Below are 10,539 nucleotides of genomic sequence, written 5' to 3'. Positions count from 1 at the left end.
CTTTGTAAAACGATATCAGACTGGTCATTGACAGCCATGACTTCTAGTTAAATTCAGTGTGGCTAAAATGAAAAGCTTTGTTAAAATATGCAAGCACGCGGAAGTCAAAGTCAGCTTTATTGTAAAAAAATTCTACATGTGTTATACATCCAGAAATATCGTTTCCCACAGTGTGACATGTATACATAAAACAAAACAAAAAGGGCCTAGATAACCGGGGTATACAGTTTGAAATGTTAATATATTTAAAGTGTTCAAAGTGCAGTTTCAGTGCAAGTCAGTTGAAACGATCTTAAGTTGGCGTGACGTTGAAGTCGTGCGACCCTGCTGCTGGACTGGCTTGTAGTTCGTTTATAGCATAACGTTAGCATTTAGCTTTTGGCGACTAGATTTATGATTCAAAAATTATAAAAGTAGGAGAGACATGTGGAGATTATCCGGCTGAACAAAACGTGATCCCTCTCTTAAATGTGTGTCAACCACAGACCTTATTTCCAGCTATTTTCCTAAATCCTATGGAGAGATTGCATTGCGTTTTTGACGAAGGAACCGGAAGGAGTTTACATCCGGGTTTTAGGACGCGTCACTGCGGTTCTCTATTGCAACAGCACAGAATGCCAGCCAGCGTGACAGCCACTTCATTTATTGTTTACAGCGTAAAGAAGCAGGTATTGCAGCAGGACCCAGAGCGCACAGAGCACAGAGCGGACAGAGCGGACAGCAGATACCAGAGACTTTTGTCAAATAATGGCTCACAGAAAAGAGATGCTTACTACTTTACAGGCATTGGAAATTGTGACTAATGTTGACAGCGATGCAGATATGTTACCTGTTGATTCTGAGTCAGACGACGAGGATCTCCTGCAGCCAGAACGGGACCCGGACCGTTGTGACTCTGATGAAGAAATTCCACCACGGCAAAGGTATGTAATCTCTCTGTTTTTATCTATTACTTATTTATTTGGTGTACGAATATTCATATAGTAAATAAAAGCGCCTGCTAAATGAAATGCAACGTAATGTAAATTCACACGCAAAATGGCATGTTTGTTAGGAATTAGAGGGGTTATTTACAAAAATACCAAATAGTGTTTATTGTCCGTTACATTTACTAAAAGTATAGGCCAGTGTTCGTCTATAGTCACTAAATGTATTGCATTCACACACTTAAAATGCCATATTTACTGCCAAGGAAACAGGAATTACAGGAATTCCTCTAATCTCTTTGTTATTCCACATTTGTTTTCATAGTGATGGAGATGAGGATGAAATGACTTCTGGACCCCCACCATTGTCTACTTTCACCCAGCCCACACCTGCCTCACCCTCACATTCCTCAACTTCTGCCTCACCTTTCACTAGAAAGAGATCTGCACCAGTATTGGCCACTCAGCCTGCATCCAAAAAGCACTCACTTCCAAAGCTACCATCGTCTGCTTTCTACCAGCTTTCTGCAGCGTCAGACACATCTGTAAAACCCAGGAAGCGTGGCCGAGGTGGGGCTCCCACTCCTCAGCCAGGAAAAGCATCAGATAAATGTGTAAAACCCAGGAAGCGCGGCCGAGGTTCTTTCTCTTCCAGAACGACAGAAGAAGAACTCGGGTGGAACAACAGAGAGGAGAATGACCAAACACCAGAGCCCCTGCATTTCACGCCAGCCAGGGTCCCAGGCCCAACGCTCGACCCCACTGTAGCATGGTCTCCCCTCTCCATTTTCAGACTTTTTTTTAGCGCTTCCGTGGTTCATACAATCATTACCAACACGAACGCCAACGCCCTGAAAAGACTGCAGGCTGGAAAGAAGCATGTTTGGAAAATGCTGACTGTGAGGGATTTCTATATTTTCCTGTCCATCATCATTTTCTCAGGCCTCATCGTCGTTCACAACCGATCGGACTACTGGAGGAAGAAATGGCCATATAACTTCCAATTCCCAGGTGATAGAATGTCCCGGGACCGTTTTGAAGCCATCATGTGGTCACTGCACCTGAGTGACCCTGATGAAGACAAGGAAAACGATCGCAAAAGGAACACCGCTGAGTATGACAGACTTTTCAAGATAAAGCCCCTGTACACGGACATCGTTGATGCATGCAAAGCCCATTTCCAGCCCTCTCAGAACATTTCAATAGATTTCAAATGCCCGCATCAGCATGAAATAATACATGGAAGATAAACCAACGAAGTGGGGATACAAACTGTTTGTGCTGGCGGATTCCTCCACGGCATACACCTGGAACTTCTTTGTGTACACAGGGAAGAGTGCGTTCCTCTCAGGCTAGGGACTCAGCTACATCTCTGTGACCGACCTCCTGCCCCTCCCTCTGCTTGGTGCGGGCTACACACTCTTTGTGGACAACTTCTACACAAGCCCTGCCCTATTTGGGGATTTGTCCGCAAAAAACATTGGCTGTTGTGGGACCATTAGAAAAAATCGAATTGGTTTCCCACAGACGGAGTTGAATGGCCTACCAAAAAAGGCTGAAAGGAGAGATCTGCGGTGGATAAGGGAAGGCAAACTCCTGTTCATACAGTGGATGGACAGCCGTGAAGTGACCATGTGCTCCACAGTGCATGCAGCCTTCAGTGGAAAGACTGTCCAGCGGAAAGTGAAACAGGCTGGTGTGTGGCAGACTAAGACTGTTCCCGTTCCTGACGCTGTGTTAGGCTGCGGCCACACGAGGACGACCGAATATGGCACTAAAGGACTGAGGAAACGATAACGGGTCCCAAGGTGGATAGAACGGCATACACAACTCTCTGGGGGGTCCAACGGCTCCGTGTGTACGCCCTATACGATAATTTTCTGATAATGATGAGGCAATAGCCCCGCCTCTCCCCACCTCTGCTGCTCACCCCCGCATCAAAGTAAACTGCACACTGAATTCAGATTATTTATCTTTCTCTCGATGTGGACCTAAACGCGAGTGAAGTGTAATCTGACAGGATGGAGACACGCAGCTCTGCTCACCTGCAGCTCCTCCCGCTGCAGCAAAACACACACTTCAGTCAGCTCATCACCCTTAGCTATTTTAATTACCTCTCAAACTCCCTAAACTAGTTATAAATATGTTTATTTTTACTGTCGGCTGGGTCACTCATTTGGATCAGCTGCTGCATGAGACAGACACTGACGCTGTCCGAAGAGAGGGAGGGAAAAGAGAGGCTCCGTGTATTTTATTATTATATTATATAGAGTCGTTATTCATTTGTTTTAAAGCTCAATAAATAACAAAGAAGACATTTGATCGGCACTTTTATCATTTTGTCCGGAAGATTTAAACTTTAATACACGTTGACTGGCGAAACACTCTGCCCGGTTCCCTCGGCCCCCACCGCGGAGAATAAACAGAAGGGCAACCATGACAACCATGCTTCTTCGCTGCTTTTGTGGAGGAAGTTACAGCGCTACAGGCTCGGCATATGTACTGCAGCTTCTCCAGCGGTTGGAGCTAAACGGAGCGGTCTCGTGTGGACAGACACTATCCGGATAACTATTGCGTGTGGACGGAAGCTTGTTTGCGATTGCGTTTGCGCTAATCCTATGCGTTTAGCCATTTTCGTCCTCGTGTGGCCGCAGCCTTAGACTACAACCGAAGCATGGGTGGCGTGGATGTGTCTGACGCTTTGATCGGGTACTACAGCGTTCTCCACAAAACAATGAAGTGGTACAAGACTTTTTTTTTTTCATTTTATGGACATTGCCGTGGTGAACAGCTTCCTTCTCAAGAGCTTATTGACCAGTGAGCGGAAGGAGGAACCTATTGCGGTGAGCACGTTGCACGTTGTAACTTCCGGTTGTTGTTGTTTTCATCTCCGGGTATCCCGTGTGCCTGTTCTGTTGCTGATAGCTTATTAACTTAAACTTAATCGATCGTTTTAAAACTCTTGATCACGGCAACTGCCTGACGTTGTAATCACACGTTACTACAGCTTAAGCACTCACAACTCTCCTTCTCTTAGCGACTGTAACTCCACAGTTGCCTACACTCTTTTCGGGTTTGCTAACGGTAGCTACTTTAGCTTGATAGCTAGCCATGGCTCTTTCCCCACCTTCTGGTGCTATTTCCTGCTCTTCCTGTCTCATGTTTGGTTACTTCCCGGCCTCCCTTACTGGTAAGGATACATGTGTTAAATGTAGTATAGTTGTTAGGTTGGAGGCGGGAATCATAGCCATAGAAGCCCGGCTCCGCATCTTAGAAAGTAACTCAGTTAAAGTAAAGCCCATGTTAGCATGTGCGGACCGGCAAAATGTAGCTCCTCTTAGCCGTCCCCCGGCAACTCCCGAGCAGCAGGGAGGCTGGGTGACTGTTCAGAAGGGGCATAACGCGAAACCCGCAGGTCCCCACCAACCCGTTCACGTATCTAACAGATATTCCCCACTCAGCGAGACACCCGCTGAGAAGCCAACTCTGGTTATTGGTAGCTCTATTATGAGACACGTGAATTTAGAGACCGAAGCCTCCACAGTCACATGCATTCCGGGGGCCAGAGCGGGCGACGTTGAGGCGCATCTTAAACTGCTGGCTAAAGATAAACGTAAATACAGTAGGATTGTTATTCACGTCGGTGGTAATGATGTTCGTTTACGCCAATCAGAATGCACAAAACTTAATGTGGAGTCGGTGTGTAGTTATGCTAAAACAATGTCGGACACCGTAATCTTCTCTGGTCCCCTCCCCAATCTGATCAATGATGACATGTATAGCCGCATGTCATCATTTCAGCGCTGGTTGTCTTGGTGGTGCCCAGCAAACAATGTGGGCTTCGTAAATAATTGGACAGCCTTCTGGGGAAAACCTGGTCTGATTAAGAGAGACGGCATTCACCCTACTTTGAAAGGTGCAGATCTCATTTCGGCAAACATTTCAGGGCTTTGTGGACGTAATCCATGACAAACTGGAGTTGAGACCAGGAGGCAGAGTCGCAGTCTTACACGCTTCTCTGCGCTCTATCCTAGGCAGTCACCCATAGGAATCCCGAACCCAATAAAATACCCAATATTAGCGGTGTGTGTGTCTGCCCAAGGACAATTTAAGGTAAAACCTAATAGAGGTGTCATACATAATAACCTAATAAAAGTAAATGTAACAACTACTACAGTGCAACAAAACAGGAAGATTAAATGTGGTCTCTTAAACATAAGATCTCTAGCATCTAAAGCAATATTGGTAAATGATTTAATATCAGATTATAATATTGATATATGCTGTCTCACTGAAACTTGGTTGAGACATGAAGAATATGTCAGCATAAATGAGGCCACTCCACCCAGCCATGTCAACACTCATATTGCTCGAGGCACGGGCCGAGGAGGTGGAGTTGCAGCAATCTTTGACTCAAGTTTACTTATCAATACTAAACCAAAATGTAATTATACCTCTTTTGAAAGCCTCGTTTTTAGTCTTACGCATCCGACCTGGAAAACTTTGCAGCCAATCTTATTTGTTACAGTGTATCGTGCACCAGGTCCTTATTCAGAATTCTTATCAGAATTCTCTGAGTTTTTATCAACTTTGGTTCTTAAAACAGATAAAGTAATTATCGTAGGTGACTTTAATATTCATGTTGACGATGATAAAAATAGACTTACTGTCGCATTTAACTCTATATTAGATTCTGTTGGTTTCTGTCAGAGTGTAAATAAACCAACCCACTGTTATAATCACACTCTCGACCTTGTTCTGACTTATGGTATTGAAATTGAGCAACTATTAGTCGAACCGCATAATCCTGCTTTATCCGACCATTTCTTAGTAACTTTTGAAGTACTGTTACTAGACTACAAAGCATTAGTCAAAAGCTCTTGCAGCAGAAACCTATCTGTTAGTGCTATAGCCACATTTAAGGAAGAGATTCAACCAATACTTAACTCGATAGCATGTCTGCATGTAGGGGAGGAAACTTATACAAAATGTACACCACCCCAAATTGATCATGTTGTTGATAGTGCTATAGATGCGCTGCGAATAAAATTAGATTCTGTTGCTCCTTTGAAAAAGAAGAAAATAAAACAACATAGATTAGCTCCATGGCATAATGCCGAAACCCGCAAAATAAAGCAAAAGTCTAGACAACTTGAAAGGATATGGCGTTCCACTAAACTTGAAGAATCTCGTTTAATTTGGCATATTACTCTCAATGAATATAAGAAAGCACTGCGTAAAGCGAGAGCAGCCTACTACTCTTCATTAATAGATGAGAATAAGAATAATGCAAGATTTCTTTTCAGCACTGTAGCCAGGCTGACAGAGAGCCACAGCTCGATTGAGCCTTCTATTCCCTTAGCACTCAGTAGTAATGATTTTATGTGCTTTTTTAACGATAAAATTGTTACTCTTAGAAACAAAATTAATGACCTCTTGCCTTCGACCAGTATAGTGTTATCAACAGCTCCCGGAATCGTAAGTTCTAATATTACACTAGATAGTAAACTAGAATGCTTTTCAGCCATTAACCTTGAACAATTACATTCAATGATTCTCTCTTCTAAACCATCAACGTGTATGTTAGACCCAATTCCAACTAAGCTGTTGAAGGAAGTTTTTCCATTAATTAGCACTTCTTTATTAAATATTATGAATATGTCTTTATTATCAGGCTATGTTCCACAATCATTCAAAGTAGCAGTGATAAAACCGCTTCTTAAAAAGCACAACCTCGATCCAGAGGTTTTAGCCAACTATAGACCTATTTCTAATCTTCCGTTCCTCTCAAAAATTCTTGAGAAAGCGGTCGCAAAACAGTTGTGTGATTACTTAAAAAACAATGATTTATTTGAAGATTTTCAGTCTGGCTTTAGAACACATCATAGCACAGAGACAGCTCTGGTTAAAGTCACAAATGATATTCTAATAGCCTCAGACAAGGGACTTGTCTCTATTCTTGTTTTGCTCGATCTTAGTGCTGCATTTGATACTATCGACCATGATATCCTATTGCAAAGACTAGAGCACTTAGTTGGCATACAGGGAACTGCTTTAGGCTGGTTTAGGTCCTATCTATCTGAACGCTCTCAGTTTGTACGTGTTAACGATGAATCTTCCACGCAAACCAAAGTTAGCCATGGAGTGCCACAGGGCTCAGTGCTCGGACCTATTTTGTTCACATTATATATGCTTCCGTTAGGCAATATTATAAGGAATCATTCTGTAAACTTTCATTGTTATGCGGATGATACTCAACTATATTTATCAATCAAGCCTGATGAAATTAATCATCTAAATAAAATTCAAGACTGCCTTAAGGACTTAAAAACGTGGATGACCTTAAACTTTTTGATGTTAAACACGACCAAAACTGAAGTTATTGTACTTGGCCCGAAGAATCTACGAAACAAATTATCTAAAGATATACTAACTATGGATGGCATTAATTTGGCCTCCAGTGAGACTGTAAGGAATCTTGGTGTTATATTTGATCAGGATTTATCCTTTAACGCCCACATAAAATCAATTTCAAGGACCGCCTACTTCCATCTACGTAACATTGCAAAAATCAGGCATATCTTGCCTCAAAACGATGCAGAGAAACTAGTCCATGCATTTGTTACTTCTAGGCTGGATTATTGTAACTCTTTATTATCAGGGAGTACCAAGAAGTCAATCAAGTCGCTTCAGCTGATTCAAAATGCTGCGGCTCGTGTACTAACCAGAGTTAGGAAAAGGGACCACATTACTCCTGTTCTGGCTGCCTTACACTGGCTCCCTATAGAACACAGGATAGAATTTAAAATTCTTCTTCTCGCCTACAAAGCCCTTAATGGGCAGGCGCCATCTTACCTTAAATAACTCATTATACCCTACTGTCCTACTAGGGCATTGCGTTCCAAGAATGCAGGGTTGTTGGTTGTTCCTAGAATCTTTAAAAGTACAATGGGAGCCAGAGCCTTTTCTTATCAAGCTCCACATTTGTGGAATCAGCTTCCAGTTTGTGTTCGGGCGGCAGACACCCTATCCGTTTTTAAGAGTGCGCTTAAGACCTTCCTTTTTGATAAAGCTTATAGTTAGGGCTGATTAGATTCAGCCCCTAGTTTTGCTGATATAGGCTTAGTTTGTCGGGGGACATCTTACTTCTTCCTTCTCTCTGTCTATACCCGTGTACACTCATGTTCCGATTAACCCAGCTTCCCCAAATGTCTTTCTTTTTGGTGTCTATATACGCTGGGATCCGGAGTCATGGATGATCCTGCGGTCCTGTGTCCTGGATCGCGAGCGCTGGATCTTGAGTCGTGGCTGTGGTCCTGGATCATAGGTCCTGGATGGATATCCTCGTGGATTCATCTTCCTATTATACACACATGCATTTCCAAACATTTGGACTACCTATGTTGCAAATGTATTATCTTTTCAATTTACACACGGCATCTATTGCACGTCTGTCCGTCCTGGGAGAGGGATCCCTCCTCTGTTGCTCTCCCTGAGGTTTCTCCCATTTTTCCCTTTAAACTGGGTTTTCTTTGGAAGTTTTTCCTTGTACGATGTGAGGGTCTAAGGACAGAGGGTGTCGTATTGTCATACTGATATTCTGTACACACTGTGAAGACCACTGAGACAAATGTAACATTTGTGATATTGGGCTATATAAATAAACATTGATTGATTGATTGATTGATTCTCCACAAGGAGCTGTTCAAGGTGAGGGTTGACCCCGGCAGGACAAAGCCACACACACAGAAAACTTTCAGGGAGCAGCTGGCTGCAGAGATGTTGGAATATGCTGAAAGCTCTGCACCTCATTAGAATTTACATGTTTTTACTATGTTCCATCTGAATTTACTTTAAAATAAAAACATCTATATTGTTTCTGACACATCTACATCCAACTCACAGATGTAACCTTGCTTTGAGAAAAATAATTATTAATTTACCCCTTTTAGAAGTGAAGATATATCATTTGTTGTGTTAGTGGCATTTTCGAGCCTGAAACCTGAAAAACAGGCTCAGGGCTTAACTGGTTAAAATGCACCAGAATACAGGAAATCTATTTTTTTTTCGTGGGGAGTGACCCCCGTTTAAAATGTCCCCCCCACATTCAGGATGCTTCCTACGCCCATGTCTTGGTGTCATTTTGGACAGCTCTCTCATCTGCACCCACATAAAAAACATCACCCGGACTGCATTCTTTGTACTGTCTTAAAACCTTTTTTTAGAATATGTTATGAATTGTAAGGTGTCCTTGGGTGCTTTGAAAGGCGCCCCTATATAGAATGAATTGTTATTATTTATTATTATTATTATCTGAAACGATGTAATAACTTTTAAAACTTTTTCCAGTTCCATGCATTCAGCAGCAGCAGGCCGTTCACTTTGATTTCATCCCGTTATGAAATGTCATCATTTCGACAATAAAGAAATGCTACATAAACGTTATCTTGCACATTTTATCTAACCATCTCCGTTTCTAACTTTCAATATATTTTAAAAGAGATCTCTCTCTCTCATCTGCGTGCGGGGGCGGGGCCTCACAGACACGCTGCATCTCTCTCTCTCATCTGCGTGCGGGGGCGGGGCCTCACAGACACGCTGCATCTCTCTCTCGCTCACAGACATGCTGCAGCGCTGTGCAGTGTGCACACAGTCCTGCCGGTAATGAATATTACATTTTGTGTGGAAGTATTCCAAAATGTATTCACTTCAGGTTTAGCAAAGTAACTGTAATCAGATTACTCGTTTTTCAAATGTAACGCCAGCTGAATACACTTCATTTTTGTATTCTGATTACGTAATGAACTTATTGTAAGTCGCTTTGGATAAAAGCGTCAGCTAAATGCAATGTAATGTAATGTAATGTAACGCCGTTACATGTATTCCGTTACTTACAACCCAACCCTGTGTAACTCTCTCCGGACTGTCCACCAGCAGATGAAAAACACCCACCTCTCCGCCTCTTCCAAGGGACGAGGGAACCGTGCGGCAGAGTTTCCGTTAACATTTATTTTCTTCTGACAGCCCAGCAGCAGGAGAGGTGGGGAGAGGGAGGCGGGGCTATTTCATCGTTATCAGAAAATGATCGTATAGATCGCTGCTAGATGAGGGCAGTGGGGGCTCTTCTTGGAGTATGGCTTTTTTTTTTTAAACTAAAGTTCATTAGTGAACTCTGAGCCATCATTTATTTTGCAGGCAGCTCTGCCTCTCTCACGTTATTATGGCGCGCGCCGGTGTTCCGGATTAACTGGTTCCCTCGTTAACTGGTTTCCCGATCAACTGGGGAGATTTTCGCTTCTTCTGTCGTTTACATAAATCAGGGTTCTTACACCTTTTCCAAAGTCAAATTCAAGCACTTTTCAAGCATTTTCAAGGTGCATTTTCCAGCTTTTCAAGCATCTTACAGCCGTTGTAAATTACATATTTATATACACATCCTCAAATGAATATTTCCCTACCTCACATTAAATCAGATGTTCTTTATGCTATAAACAACCACATGTGTGTTTCGTGATAGCATTCTACATGAGGATGAAAAATTAAAGAAAAGAAAACTAAGTTTAATATTTCAAAAGGAGAGATCTGTACGTAGACTAGGCCTCCCATATAACCT

This window comes from Pseudochaenichthys georgianus, chromosome 15, assembly GCF_902827115.2.
Source record: "Pseudochaenichthys georgianus chromosome 15, fPseGeo1.2, whole genome shotgun sequence".
NCBI classification, from domain to species: domain Eukaryota; kingdom Metazoa; phylum Chordata; class Actinopteri; order Perciformes; family Channichthyidae; genus Pseudochaenichthys; species Pseudochaenichthys georgianus.
Note: the sequence above shows the minus strand (reverse complement) of the source record.